General features: G+C 46.7%; 1 pseudogene; it reads right to left on the bottom strand.

Annotated features, from left to right (window-relative positions):
* LOC124665205 overlaps positions 1 to 22,356 on the bottom strand; it is a 46,320-nt pseudogene continuing 23,964 nt past the window's right edge.

Below are 22,356 nucleotides of genomic sequence, written 5' to 3' on the forward strand. Positions count from 1 at the left end.
TAAACAAGATCGCCCATTCCGTTTCAATATTAACATTTGAATGAATAGTAGCAATGGTAAAATAAATAAACTTGGCAACATGTTTCAGCCCTTCCGTGAGCTGGACAACTCAGTGTTCCAGAATAAATGACAATGTTTCGGCAGCAAGCATATTGATGAAAATCAACAGTCGGTCAAAAGAATTATTCTTCCTCCACTACTTCGCCTGCAGAAGATCCTTGAGGCAATCTTGTAGCTGTTGCTTGGGCCACAGGGACGAAGTTCCTAGGCAGTTTGAACAAGGGGCGCTGCTCTCCACTGAATTCACCCTGCTGGTATGCCTGTCCCAGTGAATACCCCAGGGCTCGGGCTACAGGAACAGCGACGGCGTTCCCAACTTGGATATATCTATGTAAAAAAAAACATGCACAACAAAAAAAATCAGCTCACAACAAAGAAGGTCCAGAGCTACTGTCCTTACAGAAGCCAAGCTCGTTATGGTCTCTTATATTGTATTAGATCAACTCACTTTTGTTTTATGGGGCCAAACAGCCTATAGTAATCTGGGAAGCCCTGCAGCCTTGCGTTTTCTCTAACGGTCAGAACTCTGTTCTGATTGGGATGCAAAATAGCCTGCATGCAAAAGTCGCCGTCAAACAGAATATATTGGCAGGTCAAAGAATCATACAAGCACCAGAAGTTTTATCAAGATCTTACTTTGCTGTGAGGCTTGGCTATGGTCACAACAGTCGACACGGTCTCATCCCACCACAGGCGTCCAAATGGTCTACAAAGCAAGACAGCAAGGATAACTGACAGAGGAGTTCTACTAAGAATACAACACATTCAGTCAGTACGCTTACCTCAGTGACTTCCCCTTGACGAACGTCATAGCATAATTAGGGACCTACAGGAGAAGCAAGGGTGATTAAAACATGGGAAATATACACATTATTACAACTGGTTAAACCACAACAGGTTTACCAAAGGCTTCCCCGACGAAAGAAATTCACGAGGAATATTCGGATCAAACTCAACGCTTTTGTTTTTTCCAACCCGGACACCTTTCAAGTTGCGGAAGTTTGCCCCCTGGAATACAATAATTGCTTAGAAATTACAGGTTATGGTATAGAAAAAGAATGACGTGTTCAACCTTAATTAACTTGCCTTTTTTTGGGGAAAGTGCTGCACTCTTTCGTAATCATCCTTACCCAATTCAAGCGGCTGATGATCAAATAGCTGAGCTTCCTTTGGAGTGGCATTTCCAAACGAGTCGTCCCCCATGTCTTAAATGAATAACAGAGAAAGGTAACTCACCATGTCACAAAGTAACTCACAATAGAGACTTAATCAAGAATTCACTCGCAAACACAAAAAAATAATGAAAACTATGGCAAGGTGACATCATTGAACCACTCACATGGCTGAAAATACAAGAAAAACATGACTCTGCATATGCTATGAATGGTACAAGAAATGAATAGAAAACTCATTACATAAACAGAGAACTACTTGTTCATATTAAGTAGTCACTCAACAGGTCACAACATGCGGGTTTACCTTTGCGGTTGAGACGGATATAGCATTGTAAATCCGTGTTGGGCCTACTTTTATATGCCATCACATCTTTAGGTTGATGGTTTCCAACCTGCAGAAAAACAATATAACTTATAGGGGGAAAGAAGTTCACAAATTGTCAGGCAGCAGTTTAAAAATGACCCAGCATGCAAGGAAAATAGTTAGTGCCTACCTCCGGTAAATCATCTATCGCGTCTTTAAGAAAAAGAGCTTTCTCCAAGAGCTTAGATTCCGTTTCATCACATGCAACTAGACATTGCTGAAAACAGAACATCATTTTAGCAAGACATAATAATAATAATAATAATAATAATAATAATAATAATAATAACAACAACAACAACAACAACAATAATAGCATGGTATTAGATGTATTCTCGTACCGAGAATTTATTTGGCACGTTTTGTCCTCGTTTAGTAGCAACATGGGTGGGAAGAGGAAACATTGGAAGTACCTACATTACCAGATAAACCTTCTTAGCAATGGTCTCACAAGTAAAATTGAGCATAGAAAAAAGAGATACCATTGAAGGAAGAGCTCCCCAGAGAAAAGCTCGCATCCTAAATTGTGGTAGCCCATAACATCCTGCAACCATAATCCCAAGTCTAGCTTGGTAACCCATGGCGACGAGATGACTTAATGCATAACGCCCAAGAAAGCCATCTCGCAAATTGTAGAATGTCTACGACATTCTCCATAAGAACGTATTTGGGTCTCAGTGTAGTTGACAATGTCCATAAACACAAGGATCTGTTTATTTTTTCATCCGCCGGCGGATCTTTATGCTTCCTGTGTCTATTAAGTCCGCTAATTCCTTGACACGGAGGACCTCCACAGATAACATCCACATGACCCTTTGGAATTAAGAATACATTAATAGGTGGCACAAGAACAAGATCCCAAAAGGAACAAGAAGGGATATACTTACAGGCAAGGGTAAAATGGATTCCCTATATCCACTCTCCACAAAATCTTTAATACATTGTGGAGAATCTCTGAAATGTTAAGTAGGGTAAGATATTATTGACAAAACAAAATAAAGAGTATTGTAATGAAGCAGATACCGACCTAAGGCCATCAAGGGGCTCCCAGGTATCATGGCTGGAATCATATGCTTTCCACCTTACCTATATAAATAATATATATCTTCAACCAAACTTTGCATACAAATGATCTAAATTAATGAGTACAGTACATCACTAAACATACATGAGAAAGAATAAAAGTAAGCCTGAAATCCAATAGAATTACAAAAATAGGAGCTCTAAACGGTCAAGCCTGCACTACCTTAAACCACAAGCCGTCTGTTTCAATTTTGTTTGGATCACCATAGCATATATCAACAAGCTTCTCAACCTCAAAAGTATCCTCCGAAAGAGGTTCATTTGCTCCATTTTCGTCATCTTCATCATCATTCGAAATCCGTGGTAGAAAAGTGCTATTATGGACGTCATATAACTTACAAAGTCTATCCCACTCCTGAAGGAGTTTAAGAAAATTCTCGGCCTTCTCGTTTCGTACCTACATATTAGAGATTAAATCATACAAATTATTGTGTGTGGTGATAAAACAAGGAATGTAATTTAGTGCCAATTGCAGTTAATACATGTGTGCGTGGGTGGTTGTGCTTTAGACTGTCACAAGCATATTCGTTCATGTCTACAGCCCATTTCTGCACAAGACAAGAATAGTAAGATTGTCAATTACAATAATTTCAGGCCAATGGAAGTCCTAATACCTCCTAAGTAGGAAACTTACTGTAGTCAATTTTAAGCCAGACAATGGAGCACCCAGGCAAAGCCCGGTTGACATGGCACCACAGCCAGAGTATAAATCCAGCAGTGTCGCTGTTTCCATTTGTGCATCAGGTGGTACTGGAAGGTCAGCAATTGTTTTTTCCCTAGGAGAGTCAACATTGTCAAAAGAAATATCTGATGTTGTTTCGCTGCCTGTTGGGCCACCATTTTCTACAAAAGATTAAGTCATCATCAAACGTCAAGAAAATATCATGGTACACAACAATTATGAATTTTTAGTTTGCCAATTCTACTTTCAGATGTATCAAAACCATTTTGTATTGTACCGTTTTCATAAAAAGTTATGATCAGACCATACGAGTCTATGGCATTTTTATTTTATAATATAAGTTGCATACATGCAACAAAAAGAAAAGTATGATCATGGCAACATAAAAAAAAAGAACTACATATGATTACCCGGTGGCACATTGGCAAATGTGGAATATGCCACTGAATACGTCATGTCATAATACAAGTCGGAATTTGATATAAGCTCAGCTTTTTCTTGTTGTGTCAACTGTAGAGGTTTCACCGTAAAGCAACATGTAAAAATCAGCAGAAACATGAGAGGTAGTATGTAGTACACATTCATTGACTTGAAAGAATGAGTGAAGCACTTACGTTAGGGCCAACATAAGTAATATTTACTTTCGAGATAATTGACTCAATCAGGTTATCATCCTTTTCCTCTGAAAGGAAAACACGCTCATGATCATGTTCATGATCAGGAACCTTCAACAACTTGGGTGTGATAACCTGCAAGTTGGTCTTAGACACATGCTGAAGTGTATTTAGAAAAAAAAGAACACAACATGCTTGACACATACCGTATCAGCCACACGGTAAAACCAACGGCAACAGAAATATGATTCATGTTCAACTCCTTTGAAAAATTCAGTAATCCTTCCAATGTAATCATCCTCGCCAGGAGCAGCCTACAGCCACTCAAAACAGCAATAACATGATTACCACAGTTGGTTGAAATAGAGCAAACCAACAAGATAAATGCAGGAGAGTAAACTAGAATATTTAGACTCTCAATGGTCTGCACAAAAAAAAAGAAAACAGTGCAAACTATTCAGGGCATTTCTAACATTTGACCTGAAGAGAGAAAATGAGTCTGCAGAGGAACACAGAGGAGCTCCTCCAAAAGCTGGACCTTATTATAAATGAAGAGCATAAGAGCAGAGGGCAAGTTTCTAATGAGTGAACAATATCTAGTGGAGTAAACTAGAAGGGCTGTGCAAAAAGGAACCCAGCAGAGAAATATGTAGTCCTAGTGTACGCCTAGGCCTAGGGGCTTGATGGTTCACCACATTCAGAACTTGATCTACACACATATCTTTATCCTACACAATTTAGCACAGCTATACGCTGAATTAAGCATTGTACAGTACAGTGCAGAATTAGTATAAGCTATGAGCCTGCTGGTTTACATGCATGCGTGCACCAACAATGCCAGAAACAAAAAGGAACTAGCATAACAAGCTGCACTAGTCATCTGGGAACACTAAAACCATGCATGTATGAATGCTCTAGCAAAAGGAAAATACATAATGGCAATCGATCCAGAAAGTGGCTAGGTGATGACGGTTGTTTACCTGGACGTAGACATCATCTCCAAGATTGAAATTGGCACCTTCCACAATAGCAGATCTGTAGTGGCACCGAGCACTCTTTTCCTCCTCGGCCGCATCCGACCTGCAGAGACAACGGGTACAACGATTTCAGTTGGCGTACGTGTTAAAAGCACCTCAAATTAAGCTCCCTGAATTACAGTACAACAAACAGGTGCATACCGCTTCTTAGTGCTAACTTGTGGATCGTCAGAATCCTGCAAACAAAAAGGTAGAAGATGGAATTTTCTTCAGTCATCATAAATTCATAATACTTCCTAACCAGGGAAGAACATGCCTACGATCCATCAACAATATGAGAGGCTGAGATCGATGGATGGACTCCGTCGGTACTACCTTGGGTTTGTACCTCTCCGGCCACCGTCGCCGCGCCTCGTCATCTGGTATCGGGCCGCCGACAAAGTGGTCATCGGCGTCCTCCTCCTTCTTCTGCTTGCTCATCAGCCTCGTCGCCACCCTCGTCTTCCTTCTGGCGCCAAGCGTCGCGCACATGTCGTCGTCGTCTTCGATCGCCGCCAAGCCCCGACTCCGTTTCGGCTCGCCCTTGTCGGCGCCGCTCTTACGGCTGAGTGTACCCGCCGCACTGCGCCGGCGCTTTCCACCGCGTTCGAGCTCCGCGTCGGGGTACGCTTCGGCGTAGCACAGTTCGGGCCGCCGCCGCGTGGAGCGCCTCCTCTCGGGCGCCCGCGATGACATGGGCGTGGACGAGATGTGGAGCGAGGGTGGTTGCGGCCTTGCGAGGTTTGGCACTTTGAAAGGCGATGGCGGGGCGGCGGCGGCGGGCTCGCCTACGCCGACCACCAGGGACGGGGGTCTGAGCTCTGTACCGTCCCCCGGTGAGGGGATGGGGCGGCGACGGCGTCGCCGCCGCCAGGGGACGCTCCCGGTGAAGAATGCCTCGCAGGGGAGTATGTCCTTGGGCCAGGATGCTGGGCTGGTGGTGGGCCGGCCTGTTATTCCAAAATTTTCCACATTCGAAAATTTGCTTAGATTTCAAATTTGCCCGGATTCGAAAATTGCTTAGATTTAAAAATTGGCCAGATTCGAAATTTGCTAAGATTAAAATTTTTCTTACTTTGAAATTTTTTTCGAATTTGAAATTTGCTTAACTTTAAATTTTGCTCCACTTTAAAATTTGTTAAAAAAGAAAAAAGAAAAAATCGAAAAATTGAAAAAATAGGAAATGGAAGTGAAACTTCTTTGTTGGTTACACACAAAAGGAAAGGAGTTAGGGCATCTCCAGCGGCGCGACGCATTTCGGACGTCCAAATTGTCCGTGGGCGTCCGTTTGCGTCGCCTGGCGGACGCGGAAATGGTCGTGTGTCCGTTTGCGTCTGGGGTTGGCTCGGTGGGCGACGCATTTTGGGCGCAAGGCCAGAATTCAAAAAGTTGAAATAGCGTCGACTTTGCACGAAATTACAGCCGCAAATTGAGGGCTGAAACAAGTTCATCACACTTTGCAGCTCGTACGCCGCAAAGTGGGGCAAAAGGGGCACAACAAGGCCTGAACAGCAATTTTAAAAAGTCCAAAAGGAGGCCAAGGTGCTGGGCGCATGGCGGCGGCGATCAGGCGTCTCGCGCGCGGATTTCGCCGCGCCTCTTCATGAACCATGCCCTGGTGTCGTCGTCGACGCTGCTCAAGTCGGCAAGCATGATCCTTGTGTCTTCTGCACGCAATTTTGCGTCGGCGTCAGCCTTTTTGGCCTCGATGTCCAGCCTTTTGACATCGAGGACCTCCTTGGCGAGGTTCTGGTAGATGGCAGCTGTGGCCTCTTTTTCCAGACGCCTCTTGTTGTCCCTAGCAGCCATGGCGGCACGGTTGTCGGCCATTATCTTCTCCATGCTCTGCGTGAACGCAATGGCCTGCGCCTCCCGGACAAGATCGGCCTTGGTAGCCTTATGGCCTCGTGGACGAGGTGGAAGGACTGGACGGCCTTGATCGTCGTCTTCGCCGTCGAGGGTGACCGCTGTCCCATTCTTCACAGCTTCTAGGTAGGCCGCAAAGCTTGTCATCCACTTGTTGTTGTCTTTGAGCACCTCCCAACAATGGACCATATGGAAGCCCTTCTTGTGCGTCGCCCTGAACTTCTGCAAGGCGCGGGATACCTGCAATCATAGCCGCCAATGATGTACAATGACGCAAATTGACGCAAGGACACAAATTGTCTACAATGATGATGGTTCTATCGTCTTTACCACTGTCATGACGCCAGTGCCGCTTACGGGGTTGTTTATAGCATGTTCGACCGCCGAGCAGAACTTGGCAGTCTCTTGTTTGATGTAGTTCCATCTTTTCCGGAGGGACTCTTCCGTCCGAGGGCCTGTGATATGGTAGGGCGGGTGCATCCTGGTCTCGTTGTACTGCTGCAAGACCTTGGCCCAATACACCTTGCCCTTTTGCTGGGCGCCATTGATACAATCATGGGTCGTTGCCAGCCACGCTTCACACAAACACTTATCCTCGTCGTCGACGAAGCCTTGTGTCCTCAAGCTCTTGCCCTTCTTCTTCGGAGCAATGTCGGGCTGTGTTGGCGCGTCGTCGAAGTCGTCGACGAACACGGGTGTTGGCTGCGTCTGCTGGGTGGCGAACAGCCGTGCGGTGTCGATGTCCTCCGCATCTTGCGTTGGTGGCCAGTCATCGTGTGCGCCTGTCCCGGCCCGATCATCGCGAATGAAGCCGTCGCCGTAGATAATTTCCTGGATGTCTGAATCATGGCGGTCCTTCCAATAGTCCTACGAACGACCGGACATCAGACGCATGATACAAGGCACTCGCACACATTGACAGAGCTCACGTACCGGGTCGTCCATCGTCGGGGCAGGCGGCGCCATTTCGTCGAACAGGGTGCGGGGCTGCGGCATGCTCTCCTCCGGCACCTGGCGCGTCTTCTGTGTCGCGCCCGGGCAGGAGTCACCGCTTCTAGGCGTCCGGTTGAGGTCGGGAACCGCCGCCCCGGTCAACTTCACCGGCGGCAGGCCGGAGGCGAACCGCGACGCCGCGTGGCCCTGCAAGGGAGCGGGAGTTCCAGGGCGCAGCTGGGAACTTACCGAGCTGACCGACGTGGCCGGAGGAGCGACGCCGGCAATCCCCTCTCTCTTGATGAGCATGTAGCCCTCCGCTAAGCTCGGATGAAGGGCTACTTGCGCGACGCCGGCTTTGATCTGCATCTACCAGGCCTGCTGGTTGGCGGCCGCGGCAGTCTTCATCTTCTGATTCCTGCGACGGCCGCGACGCTTCGCGGCCTCCAGGACTTTCTCCTCCGCGGAGAGCACCTTCTTTGCCGCCTTCGGCTTTGCCTCCCGGCCGCCGCCGGTGGCGGCCCGCTTTGCTTCCGCCGGAGCTGCAGTCTCCATTCTGGCTATGGCCGTGGCTACGGGGGAGTGTGGGGCGGCGGCGGGTGCGAGGGTTTGCTCCGCATCCATGGCGGTAGCTGCGGCGGCGAGGACGTCCATCGCTTCTGGACTGCGCGCGCCAGTCTAGTTTCCAATTTCGCGCGGGGGAATGGCCAGTGGCGGGAATAATATCGCCCTCCAGCCACTGACGCGCGGGTCCTACGTCTTTTTCGGTGGACACTCGGCGCGACCGCCGAGCGTCCGCGGAGACGCAAACCTGTCGCATATTTGAGCCAGGTTTGCGTCTCCGCGGACGACCCGGTCACTTTGCGTCGCCCCGCTGAAACAGGCCCCAGACGCATTTCCGGTCACGGCGGATGAAAACGGTCGCTCAGCGACCGTTTGCGTCGCGCCGCTGGAGATGCCCTTATGACCACACGGCACAACGGATCACACGAAATGACACACAACGTTCCCTTCAGATCGACATGTGGATGTGCCTATGCCAACTTGGCTGGTTATCATGGACTTCTGTGGAGTAACATACTACTATGCATAGTTTTGGCAGGTTGAAGTATACGATATATTTTTGTTTGAGGTAAAAAAGAGGTTATATATGTAGTCTGATTAGATAGAAGAGAGTGCCGACGTGTACGCCAAAGGTGAGCCGCTTGTTTTCGTAGAAGGAAGTGTATAGCCACTAGTAGAGAATAAACCTTTTTGTTCAAAGCCCTGGGAGCAATAGTCCCGGTTTTAAAGCAAACCGGGACCAATGGGGGGCATTGGTTCCGGTTCGTTCCGCGCGGGGCGACCTCACCTATTGGTCCCGGTCCGTTTGGGGTCTTTGGTCCCTGGTTGCAGCAGGGCACGTCACGCCGTGTCAGGCCTCGGACCCCTTTAGTCCCGATTTGTATTACAAACCGGGACCAAAGGTCTACCCTTTGGTCCCGATTTTCCTTACCAACCGGGACAAAGTCCCCATCTGCCTACATATACCTTGCCCCTGCCAAAGTGTGAGACACACTTAGCCATTTTTTCACTTCTTATCACAAGAGGGGTGTATGTTGCTTTGCTCTCTTCACATGCACAAGAGGTGTTCAGTGAAATTCCTAAGAGGTTTTGCCACTTGAGTTCACACAAAACAAGCCACAGTTAACTGTCTTTTTTGTCTCCATCGAGGTTAACAACTTTATCCTTTCATCTGTCATTGATAAAATGCATGTATATATATATACATCGTTTCACTAATCATGATGTTCTGTAATGGTTTTTGATAAGCTTAATTATAGCATGCAGATGAATCGGCAATGGATGTACATTGACCGACGCTTTGACGAGTTCACTTCGGGCCTGTGTAATTTTATCGCCGTGGCTGAGGCAAACAAGCATGGTGGCTTTATGTATTGTCCATGTGTTGACTGCAAGAATATCGTAAATTACGCTCACTCGAGTACCATTCACATCCACCTGCTGCGATCCAGTTTCATGCCCCAGTACTATTGTTGGACCAAGCACGGAGAAAGAAGGGTTATGATGGAAGACAATGAAGAAGAAGATGATGATGACAGCTATCCCATGTTCCCTGAATACGGTGATACTGCAGAGGGGGGTTGTTTTCCATCAGAAGGCAGTGCAAACAATGAAGCAGAAGATCAAGAGGCACCAGATGAGCCTGCTGATGATGGTCTTGGTCGGACCATTGCTGATGCAAGGAGAGAATGTGAAACTGAGAAGGAAAGGTTGCCTTCAACCAGATGATAGAGGATCACAACAAATTGTTATACCCAACTTGCGAAGATGGCCATAAAAAGCTAGGAAGCACACTGGAATTGTTGCAATGGAAGGCAGAGAACGGTGTCACTGACTCGGGATTTGAAAAGTTACTGAAAATAATTAAGAAGAAGCTTCCAAGGGGTAACGAATTTCCCGCCAGTACGTACGAAGCGAAGAAAGTTGTCTGCCCTCTAGGATTAGATGTGCAAAAGATACATGTATGCATTAATGACTGCATCCTCTACCGCGGTGAGTAAGAGAATTTGGATGCATATCCGGTGTGCACTGCATAGCGGTATAAGATCAGACGAGATGACCCGGGTGATGTTGAGGGGCGAGCACCCCAGGAAGAGGGTTCCTGCCAAGGTTATGTGGTATGCTCCTATAATACCACGGCTGAAACGCTTGTTCAGAAATAAAGAGCATGCTAGGTTGTTGCGATGACACAAAGAAGACCGTAAGAAATACGAGATGTTGAGACACCGTGATAATGGGTCCCAGTGGAGAAAATCAATAGAGAGTTCCCGTACTTTGCAGAGGATGCAAGGAACTTAAGGTTTGGTCTAAGTACAGATGGCATGAATCCTTTTGGAGAGCAGAGCTGCAGCCATAGCACTTGGCCTATGACTCTTTGTATATATAACCTTCCTCCTTGGTTGTGCATGAAGCGCAAGTTCATTATGATGTCAGTGCTTATACAAGGCTCGAAGCAACCCGACAACGACATTGATGTGTACCTGAAGCCATTAGTCAAAGAACTTCTATAGCTGTGATCCATAGCAGGTGTACAAATGTGGGACGAGCACAAGCAGGAGGAATTTGACCTACGAGCGCTGCTTTTCGTAACCATCAATGATTGGCCTGCTCTTGGTAACATTTCAGGACAGTCAAACAAGGGATACAATGCATGCACGCACTGTTTAGATGAGCTCGAAGGTGAATATTTGGATAAATGTAAGAAGGTCGTGTACCTGGGGCATCGTCGATTTCTTAGGCATATCCATCATGTAAGAAAGAAAGGCAAGCATTACAACGGTGAGGCAGATAACCGGAAGAAGTCTGCCCACCGTAATGGTGCTGATATATTTGGTATGGTCAAGGATCTAGAAGTAATATTTGGAAAGGGTCCTGGCGGACGGTCTGTTCCAAATGACGCTGCCGGACACGCGACCATGTGGAAGAAGAAATCTATATTTTGGGATCTACCCTATTGGAAAGTCTTAGAGGTCCGCTCTTCAATCGATGTGATGCACGTGACGAAAAATCTTTGTGTGAACCTGCTAGGCTTCCTGGGCGTGTACAGGAAGACAAAAGATACACCGAAGCACGGGAGGACCAGACAACGTATGAAAGACCCCAAAAACCGCATGAGACAGATAAAGAACGTCATTACTCCAGCCTACGCTCTTACAAAAGCAGAGAAGGAAATCTTTTTTGAATGTCCGAGCAAGTATCAAGGTCCCGTCCGGCTTCTCCTCCAATATAAAGGGAATAATAAATATGGCAGAGAAAAATTCCAGAACCCGAAGTCTCATGACTGCCACGTGATAATGACGCAGTTGCTTCCGATTGCATTGAGGGGGCTTCTACCGAAAAATGTTCGACTGCCCATTGTGAAGCTATGTGCATTCCTCAATGAAATTTCTCAGAAGGTAATCAATCCAGAAATTCTATCGAGGTTGCAGAATGATGTGGTCCAATGTCTTGTTAGTTTTGAGCTGGTGTTCCCACCATCCTTCTTCAATATTATGACGCATCTCCTCGTTCACCTGGTCGATGAGATTTCCATTCTAGGTCCTGTGTTTCTACACAATATGTTCCCCTTCGAGAGGTTCATGAGAGTCTTAAAGAAATATGTTCATAACCGTGCTAGGCTAGAAGGAAAGCATCTCCAAGGGCTATGGAATAGAGGAGGTCATTGATTTCTGTGTTGACTTTATTCTTGACCTTAAGACGATTGGTGTTCCTGAATCGCGGCATGAGGGGGGACTAAGTGGAAAAGGCACGCTAGGAAGGAAATCAATGATATGTAGGGACGGGATTTCTTTCACTCAAGCACACTACACAGTTCTACAAAGTTCCACCTTGGTGGCTCCGTATATCAATGTACACAAGAATTTTGTACGCTCCCAGAACCCGGGGCAATCAGACGTTTGGATTACACGTGAACACATGTCGACTTTCGGCGGTTCGTTGAAAAAACATCTCATGAATGACACCACTATTGGAGATCAGCTGTACTTGTTGGCCCAGACACCATCTTCGACTGTATTGACTTTCCAAGGGTACGAGATAAATGGGAATACATTTTACACGATTGCCCAAGATAAAAAGAGCACAAACCAAAACAGTGGTGTCCGCTTTGATGCAATAAACAACAAAGGCCCAAATGACTCATATTATGGTTACATAGAGGAGATATGGGAACTTGACTATGGACTTTCTTTTAAGGTCCCTTTGTTTAGGTGCAAATGGGTCAAGATAACAGGAGGCGGGGTTCAGGTAGACAAGTTGTATGGAATGACAACAATGGATCTCAACAATCTTGGGTATAGAGACGAACCATTCATCCTAGCTAAGGATGTGGCCCAGGTTTTCTATGTGAAGGATATGTCTACCAAACCAAGAAAAAGGAAACATAAGGAAACGAATACATCATACGATGAGCCAAAGCACAACATAGTTCTTTCTGGAAAAAAGAAATATCGTGGGAGTGGAGGACAAGAAAGACATGTCAGAAGATTATAATAAGTTTGATAAAATTCCACCCTTCACAGTGAACATTGACCCAAGCATCAAGTTAAATGATGAAGATGCTCCATGGTTACGGCTGAAGAAGGTTCAATGATGAAGATGCTCCATCATCAAGTTAATTGAAGAATGTTCATTGCACAAATGAGTATCTCAACATGGCAATCAATTTACCATTTATTTTTGTGTAATCATGTAACTGTATGTAAGATATTAAAAGTGGAGATGGTTGGCTTTTTGTACCATACATATAGGGAGATTCCCCAACACAGTTAGAGGAGATGTAGTCGTTCACGGGCTTGCAGGAAAAAAATTCGAGGCAGAGCTTCCGAAGATGTCGTAGGGCGTGTGCACCAACGACATCTTCGAGAAGCTCCGCCACGGGAGATTTCCCAACCCTTTCCCCAACACTGTTTGAGGAGATGGAGTCATTCACGGGCTTGCAGGAAAATTTTCTGAGGCGGAGCTTCCGAAGATGCCGTAGGGCGTGTGCACCAACGACATCTTCGAGAAGCTCCCCCACGGGAGATTTACCAACCCTTTCCCCAACACTGTTAGAGGAGATGGAGTCTTTCACGGGCTTGCAGGAAAAAAAATCGAGGCAGAACTTCTGAAGATGTCGTAGGGCGTGTGCACCAACGACATCTTCTAGAAGTTCCGCCACGGGAGATTTCCCAACCCTTTCCTCCATCCATGGGGATGAAACTCTCCCGACCTGCTAGGTTGGCTTGTTGATCTGCTTGCCAAGGCGTATCGATGCTCCTTTTATAGGCACGGCGCCACTTCTACTTTGTCTTGTTCCTTCGACAGGGCGTCGTGCGCTACATGCTTTATCTCATCGAGCAGTGCGTCCACCCACACGTCTTTATCCTGGCGACAGCTTTAGTCCCGGTTGCACCCACCAGCCGGGACTAAAGGTTACCCACACGTCCTTATCTCACCGGCAGTTTTGTTAGATGACACAAAAACCACCTTTAGTCCCGGTTGTACCCACCAGCCGGGACTAATGGTTGCCCGCACGTCCTTATCCCGCCTACAGTTTGGTTCATGCATGGCTTCTAAAACCACCTTAGTCCCGGTTGCACCCTCCAGCCGGGACTAAAGGTTAGATGGTCCAGCTCTGGCTTCCTCTTCTTCCTCCATATGCTCACCACCAGCTCTGGCTTCCTCTTCTTCCTCCTCCTCCTCATCAGCGTCAACCACGATAAAGCCACCAGCTCTGGGTTCCTCTTCTTCCTCCTCCAGATTAAGCCCCCCATCTTTTGACCCGGTTTGAGCCCCCACCCGGGATAATAGGGGTATATAAACTAAATTTAAACTAAAACAACCGACAACGACTTTATTGAAATTTAACTAGATACGTGACAAGGTATCAACTTGTCAATGCCTACGGATTGCAGACTAGGGTTTCGTTGGATGTAGAGGGTAAGTAGATCTCGAAGGTTTCAGCCGAAAAGTACTCGACGAATATGAAACTAGGGTTGTGTTGACAGTAAATTCGATGATTTCTTTGTCCCTCGACTCCCCCTTATATAGGAGGTGGAGCCGAGGGATTCGTGATACACAAGTGTACAGAATCCGGGAAGGTTTCTAACTCCTCCCGTAATATTACAAGTGTTCTATCCTAATACAACTCTATCTTTCCTTAACTAGCAAGTTGGGCTTCCGAATTCTCCTTATCCTTCGGGTCGTGGGCCTTCAATAAACCCCGGGTACCATCTTCGGCAGGCCCATTGGGGATGCCTATGTCAGTAGCCCCCGAGATTTTGCTTGAATCGTAGAGTCAGGGAAAATCTCCACCTTTATATTTATTCGATAACTCTGAACTTTACCACATATCTTTGCATACGAATTTCTATATTGTACAGGGATAATGGTAGTTGGGGCTAGTTCATCCGACGGATCGTGTACTAGTTAACCGCTCTAGTGGCAATCCGCAAAAACCTACTTCAAGATCACGTTCCCGGACATGATCTCGGGATACCGGTGTAAACTTCGACAGTGCCGCTTAAGGTCTTACCATTCCGTCGAGTCCCGAGTCATATTTATCGGGTACCTAACGCGTCCGTTAGGATTTTTCTTCGTATCTGTTGATAAGGAAAAAAGTAGCAAACCGATGTCAGAGACGGCGCCACGCCACACAGAACGGATCCGGGGTCTTACCTTCGCAAAGTTTTGCGGCATTCAGAAATTGTTCGCAACTTTGGCGTTCTGAGTTGTCAAGTGCTTATTCGGCTATTGGAATAGCACATTTTATTGAGTCAACGGATGACTTATATTGCTCTCCCGATGGGAGTATATGTAGAGTTATTTATATAACTCCAAATATGCTCACTTTTTCTTCTTCTTTTTCTCTCTCTTTTTTATAATTTCATCGGGCACGCGAACAACGTTCCCGATGGGAGTAGCCCCCGAGGCTACAGTCAAGGACTTGTGCTTGGGTGTAGGCTCCACGCCTTATGTCGCTATATTTTTCACCTGTCGCATAGTTTTTCAAATCTCTCGGGTGCGCGAACAGCGCTCCCGATGGGAGTAGCCCCCGAGGCTATGAGCAAATACTTGTATTTGATCATAGACTCTCGCCATTTCTATTTTGTCTTTCTCGAATTTTTCATTTTTCCAAAGTAGCCCCCGAGCATTTGATCAAAAACTTGTATTTGATCAAAGGCTCTCAAAATAATCCATAATCTTCTGTTGTCGCCTTTTTTATGAAGCTGTTGAGCCAAAATTTTCTCTTGCTAAGGTGACATCACTGCTGACGATAGACACGACCGCTGTTCCTGGAAAACGTGAGAAGTTATCTCTCACTGCCTTGCGGGCCCAAATTACGCATCGTATTGACACGTCGTGCCGGTGGGGGACACACGTCCTCCGCTTTTCCCGGCGCACGATCGTAGCTCCCGTGCTTTCTCGTCTGTATGAAATTACTTTTTACCCCTTGTCCACGTGTACACCATCTGTCCCGCAATCTCTCAATCCAACGGCGCGTCGATTCACCGCACCTCTATATAAAGGTATCATCTTCCTCCTCTAGTCCTTTCACTCACGCCGCACCTCTGCTTCTCCTCTGCAAAATCCTCCATTGCTCCATTGCTTCAAGAGCTCAACCACACTCACACCCTTCGCCGCCAAGCTCATTGATGCCGCCTCGCATCCGTTTGACTAGGCACAGCACTCCAGAGTCGAAGATGGCGACGACGGATCTGGGAAGCGCCGAGTGGGAGAGATCCAAGATCTCTCGCCCAAGACATCAACCTCGCCGAAGAAGATGGGGTTCAGCAAGAAGGAGAACTCGCTCCGCTTCCCCAAGGAGGAGAGCTATCCAAGGCCTCCAATCGAGTATCGGGTCGGCTTCGTTGACCACCTCATCCGAGGTCTTTCTCCCCCAATCCACGAGTTTCTTCGGGGTCTTTTGTTTGTCTATGGGCTTCAACCGCATCGCTTGACGCCCAATTCCATCCTCCACGTGTCGATTTTTATCACATTGTGTGAGTGCTTCCTCGGGGTCCAACCTAATTGGGCTCTGTGGAAGCGTATCTTCTCGCCTCCGCCGTAATGGCTCCCACAACGTCGCCTACAACATTGGCGGCGTTGTTATCCGTGTTCGTTCGACGTCGAATATTTCGACGTCAATTCCCCGACCCCGTCCAAGGTTGGCGGAAGAAGTGGTTGTATATCCATGAAGAAAGCTCCAATCCAAAGGAGGACAACATCGCCCCTTTTGACGCGAGAAGCCAAAATCCTTCGCCGTCGTTCCCGGGATGCTCGAAGCTACCGAAGCTGAGAAGTTGGCGACAGAAGCGCTGATGACTCGCATCCACGAGCTACAGAACACCCGCGGCAAGGAACTTTCGGGTATTGAGATTACTGCCTATTTCCTTAGGATTAGAGTGCAGCCTCTCCAGGCTCGCAAAAATCCCCTCTGGAAGTATGCTGGTGAAGAAGATGTCGACAGGCTCTCAAAAGACCTTCCTTTGAAGGATTTTGAAAAGCTTATCCGCAAAATCTCATCGCTCAACAAGAAGGATCCAATTCCATCCTCTTGCCGCATTGCGCCATATAGTGGCGCCAATCCCCTCCCCGAGGTAATTTTTCCTCTTAGCTGCTATATTGTCTCCTCGAGTATTACTATTTTATCGACTACTGTCTTGCTAGCTTTTTTTTGCATAACTTCTTTTTTATCGACACTCTTTCTTTATCTCAGAACCACCCCGTTCTCACTTCTCCTCCTCCTCTTCCTGAGGGTGGAGAAGTTGAAGACCGTACCGTTGTCGATGATGACAACCAAGGCACCTCGCGCCCTGAAAGTGAAGTCGCGGGTTGGGCTTCTTCTGAAAAAGACGCTGAGTCTGAGGCTACTGCCTCGACACACTCCCTTCCTCCTACTGTTTCTCCAAGGAACAAGAGGAAGAGGGATGAAGTCGAAGATTCCGGCACCTCCAAAGCCGAAGAAGCTGGTCCTTCAGATAGGAAGGCATCTTTCAATCCATACGATGATGCCCTCGTCAGCTCGTAAGTTACCCCTTGCTTCTTACTGTTTTGCTCTTGACGTTTTTTGTCTATCTTGCTTCTTATACTGTCGCCATTTTACTGTAGTGGTGACGAGAAAGAAGCGCAAGCTATTGACGCGACTGCTCGAACGAGTACGTCGCGTACTTTAGTTGTTTCAGAAGTGCAAGTTGAAGGAGAAGAATCTTCTCCTCCTCAACAAAACACCGAACAGCCTACTCCTCCTGCAAGCCCCCGTCCCTTCGCCAAAAAGGGCAAGGGTTGAATCAATTACGGAGCCTGCCTTACAATTGGGTGGTTCCACGACTCCTCTTTTGGATGATGTAAGTCCCTTCTCTTTTTTTTTGTGCCAAGTATTTTCCGATGCTATCAACTTTTTTCGTTGTTTGCCTCGTTTTTTCTTTGTGCTGTCGAGCTTTTTACTATATTGACGCTTTCTTTCTCTATCTTTCTTTATTAGCCTTTGATTAAGGAATTCATCCGCTTCGGTGCCCAATTTGTCGGGTACCGTGAATATGCTAGCAAAGCTGAAGGTGATATTTTGCTGCGTCTCCTGGCCCACGACTTCTCACTCCTTTCTTGTTGTGATTTTGACTGGTTTTGACTATTTTGGCAGAAAATCTTGCGGAAGCCAACAAGCGTGCTGATGCACTTGCTCAAAAATTGGAGAAAAGTGAAAAGGCTCGTACGAAGGCTGAAGCGGATGCCAAGAAGGCCAAGGTAGATGCTGAAAAGGCCAAGGCAGATGCTGCTGGTGTTGAAGATCTTCGGAAGAGGCTTCACGACGCGAAACCGCTTGAGCGACAAAGTAACTGAGCAAGCTGCTCGAGAAGAAAAGATCCTCAGTCGCTTGGAGGCACAGAGTCGACGTTTTGTTAGTAAGTGCTCGAATCCTTGTGCATTTCCTTGGGTTACTTCACATTTTCCGAGCATTCTTTATTTACGAGCTACCCTTTGCTTGTTTTCAGGGAGAACTCATCAAGAATACGAAGTGGATGGTCCTGAAGGCGACGAGCTTCTCGACGCGCTGACCCTGCTTGAAATCCATGGGGATGAAGCACGTGAAGGCCTTGCTGACGCTGAGGCAGGTCTGTCGAAGCTTTTCCCCTACTTCTTCCCGAAGAAAGAGGAGCCCAACACTTTTGTTGCTCTTGCCAAAGGCTTCAACGTGCCGGAAGATCTTGGGCTCAAACTTCGCCAAGAGGGCCTGAAGGTTGGCGTTGAGGGCACCATCGCGCTGATTGCTGATAGCCAGCAGAAACGTCGATTGGACCAAGGTTGGCGACATAGGGGAGATGGAAACGAAGAAATGGCAATCTCTAATTAGAGCTGCCAAGCCTCCCTCAAAACCAATCCTTTCCTTCCTTGGTGTTAAACCAACTCCTCGCTCCAAGCGCATCCAAGCCGGAGGTCAAGTAGACCACCCTTTCTTTCTTTTCTTTTTTTCTTTTGATGCTGTCGCCAAAGTATCTTTGGCGACGCCTACCCCACTAGTTTGTTAGGGCTTTCTCCATTGTAATGTCTTGTAAATATTCTGAAAATTAACGGAATTCTATCTTGCTTGATGATTGATGTCGAGCCTTTTCTTTCAGTTGAGGTTCGATAACTATACTACAACTCCTGCTCCTTCCGATGTTTTGCCTACTTCTTCTCGCTCGAAGAAAGCGCTTGTTAATACTGAACTTGGTGAAGATTCCTCGAGTAAAAATTTGGCAGAAGACTTGGAAGAACTTCGCCAACAACTCCAGTCTGTGAAGAAACAATCACTTATGATAATGGAACAGTCTCGAAAATCATCTGAGAGGGAAAAAATTGCGCTTCAACAAGCTCAAGATGCCATAGCTGCCAAGGAAGCCGCCGTTTCGAAGCTGTAAAAGGCGACCACTCGAGAAAATTTTATGCTTGATTTGATGAATGAAGCCCGTGTGGATATGTCAGGTATGCTTTTGCAAACCAAAACTCCTTCTATTTTCCCGTTGTTTCTTTTTTGAAATCCTTGTGCTGTCGCCAACTAGGTTCCTTTCTCGACGTCGTCGTCGAAGACGAAAGGGTAAACACAAGGACAAATCTCCTCGTTAACCTTTCTCTTGACCATGGTTCTCTTTTCTCGGGCCACCTGCAGCGGACCCGACAGATTGTCAGGTTTCAAGACCGCGCCTGTCAGGTTCGCGAGTTCCTTGATTTCTGCACCAGTGACCTTGTCCCTGGTTTACAAGACAATGTTTCCTCGGAACGAGACACCCGACACTCTTCTTGGTCTGATGGAAAAATTTCGGGATGCTCCTCGTATCCATAACTTTGTGCGAGCTCAATTGTCTGCTGGAGCAAGATTCGCAATGATTATGATACAGATCTGCTACCGAAAATTAGACCTGACGACGATTGTCTCCAAGTGCCTGGCCAAGCAGTTGAAACGAAAGAGGAACATCGACAAAATCAATGATATTGTAACTCCTATAGCCGAAGAAATGATGGACGAACTTCTTCGGATGGACTCTGAATTCTTTATCAAAGGGAGCTATGCTGATCATACGACAACTGTTGCAAATAACAAAGGTCTATCCATAGATAGTATATTAGGCGTTAACTGAGTTGTACTATATTGCGAGAAATCATGTCTGTATTTTTGTCGAATTCTTCGTGATAATGAAGTTGTATATATTGTGAAGTATGATCTATATTGCGAAGCCCCCGAGCCTTTGGTCGGAGCTTATATTATTTTTTGCGTCTCGATGAGTTTACTATTTTGCGAGAATATATATATATTTTGCTGTCATGGGTTGTGAACCCCCGAGCCTGTCGACGAAAAAGATATATATCTCCACTATCTTTACTATATTACAGCACCGCGAGCCCGCCTCATTAAAAACCTTTTCCGGCCCCACTCGGTGCCCCGAAAATGGAAAAGAGTGCGTCTGAAAACTCGCGGGCGTTTCAGTACATTGTAGCTTTACAAGGAGGACTATATTTCGACTCTAGGCGTAAAAACGCCTGAGGTGTGCCATGTTCCAAGGATTTGGCTCGACGTCTCCTGACTTCTTGTCCTTTAACCTGTACGCGCCTCCCTCGATTACTTCTGTGACGATGTAAGGTCCAAGCCACGGTGACTCGAGCTTTTCATGTCTTTGTTGATTGAGCCGCAGAACTAAGTCTCCAACCTGAAAAGACCTTGGTCGCAAACGTCGACTGTGGTAGTTTTTCAGATCTTGCTGGTACTTAGCGACTCGTGATAACACTTCGTCTCGAGCTTCGTCGAGTGCATCAACATCGTCTTCCAATGCTTTCTCGGAAGCTTCTTCATTGTATTCCGTGACTCTCGCAGAGTCGTCGCTATTTTGTATCTTCTGTTTATTTTGCGAGGTGTTTTTGCACCAAGGCGAGATATTTAGAAATATATATTGTAAATCTTGGGCACAAGCCCTCGAGCTCCGTCGAAGAAAAAGATATATATCTTTATTTATCTTTATTATATTGCAGCACCGCGAGCCCAGCTCTCATTAAAAACCTTTCCAGCCCCACTCTATGTCCCTAAAAGAAAAGAGTGCGTCTAAAATCCTCGCGGGCGTTTCAAGACATTGTATTTTTACAGGTGAGGACCGTATTTCGACACTAAGCCGTAGAAACGCCTTTAGCCGTGCCAATGCCCAGTGGGTTTTTCTCGGGAACCCCTCGTCTTCTTATCCTTGATCCCCGTATGCTCCTCCTTCGATGACTTCCGTGACGATGTAGGGTGCCAAGCCATGGTGACTCCGGAAGTTTCCAAAGATTTCCGCTGGATCGAGTCGTAGAACTAGATCTCCAACCCGAAAGGACCTTGGTCGCCAAGCCTCGACTATGATAGTTTTTCAAGTCTTGCCGATATTTCGGTGACCCGTGATAAAGTACTTCATCTCCCCGGCTTCATCCAATGCACGACATCGCTCTTCCAATGCCTTTCTAGAAGCTTCTTCATCATACTCCGTAACTCTTGGGGAATCATGCTCACCTCTATTGGTAATGATCGCTCGCCTCCATGGACCAAAAACCGTAGTCCCTCGTGTCGAGTTTGGTGTTGTTCGAATACCCACAACACACTTGGCGATTCTCCGGCTGTGTGTGTCGAGCTTTTTCCAATGGTCCTAACAAGCGCTTCTTTTGATACCGTTGTGTATGATACAGCTTGGCTTTCTCACTTGCCATTGGTTTGTGGATGCGCAACCGACGCGAAGTGCAATTTGATGCCTACTCGTACGCATGCCTTGAATTCCTTGGATGTAAAGTTGCCGCCGTTGTCCGTGACAATGCTCGTGAGGTACGCCAAATCGAAAGACAATGCTTTTCACGAACTTTATTGCTGTATGCTGCGTCCGGTGAATTTATCGGCTTGGCTTCTATCCACTTGGTAAATTTGTCGACGAACGACGAGCCTATACAGACATCCTCCCCGGCGGAGGCTTTGTGTAGCCTCCCACCATATCGAGGCCCCATTGAGCAAAGGGCCGTGACAATGTGGTAGCTACAACACGGGCCGGAGAATGAGGTTTCGCGCACCGGCACGCGTCACAAGTTCGTACTATCTCCTTTGCATCCTCGATTGCCGTCAACCAAGAAATCCACCGAAAACCCAGGCAATAGCTCGACCGCTCGCGTGATGACCACATATTCCCTCGTGTACGTCCTTCAAGATTATCCTTCCTTCTTCGGTAATACGCACCGCCGTAACACACCCGAAATATCAAGGCTTATAATGCCTCCCTTGACCACTGTGAAGGCCTTTGACCGTCTAATAACTCGCCTTGCTTCAACCGGATCGCTTCTGGGGTATTGTTTTCCTTAGGATGTATGATATATATGCTTGCATCCATGGTATTTGCACCATCAATACTAGATCTTGTTCCTCTTCTTCTCTCGGTGTTTCTTTTGCAAATTTCCGAGGATTTCTCTTCCTTCTTCCTTCTTCTTTGATTTCTTCGCTTGTAGATCTCTCCGTTATTTCTTTCCAACACACCGTGGAATT

This window comes from Lolium rigidum, chromosome 1 (genome assembly GCF_022539505.1).
Source record: "Lolium rigidum isolate FL_2022 chromosome 1, APGP_CSIRO_Lrig_0.1, whole genome shotgun sequence".
Taxonomy (NCBI): domain Eukaryota; kingdom Viridiplantae; phylum Streptophyta; class Magnoliopsida; order Poales; family Poaceae; genus Lolium; species Lolium rigidum.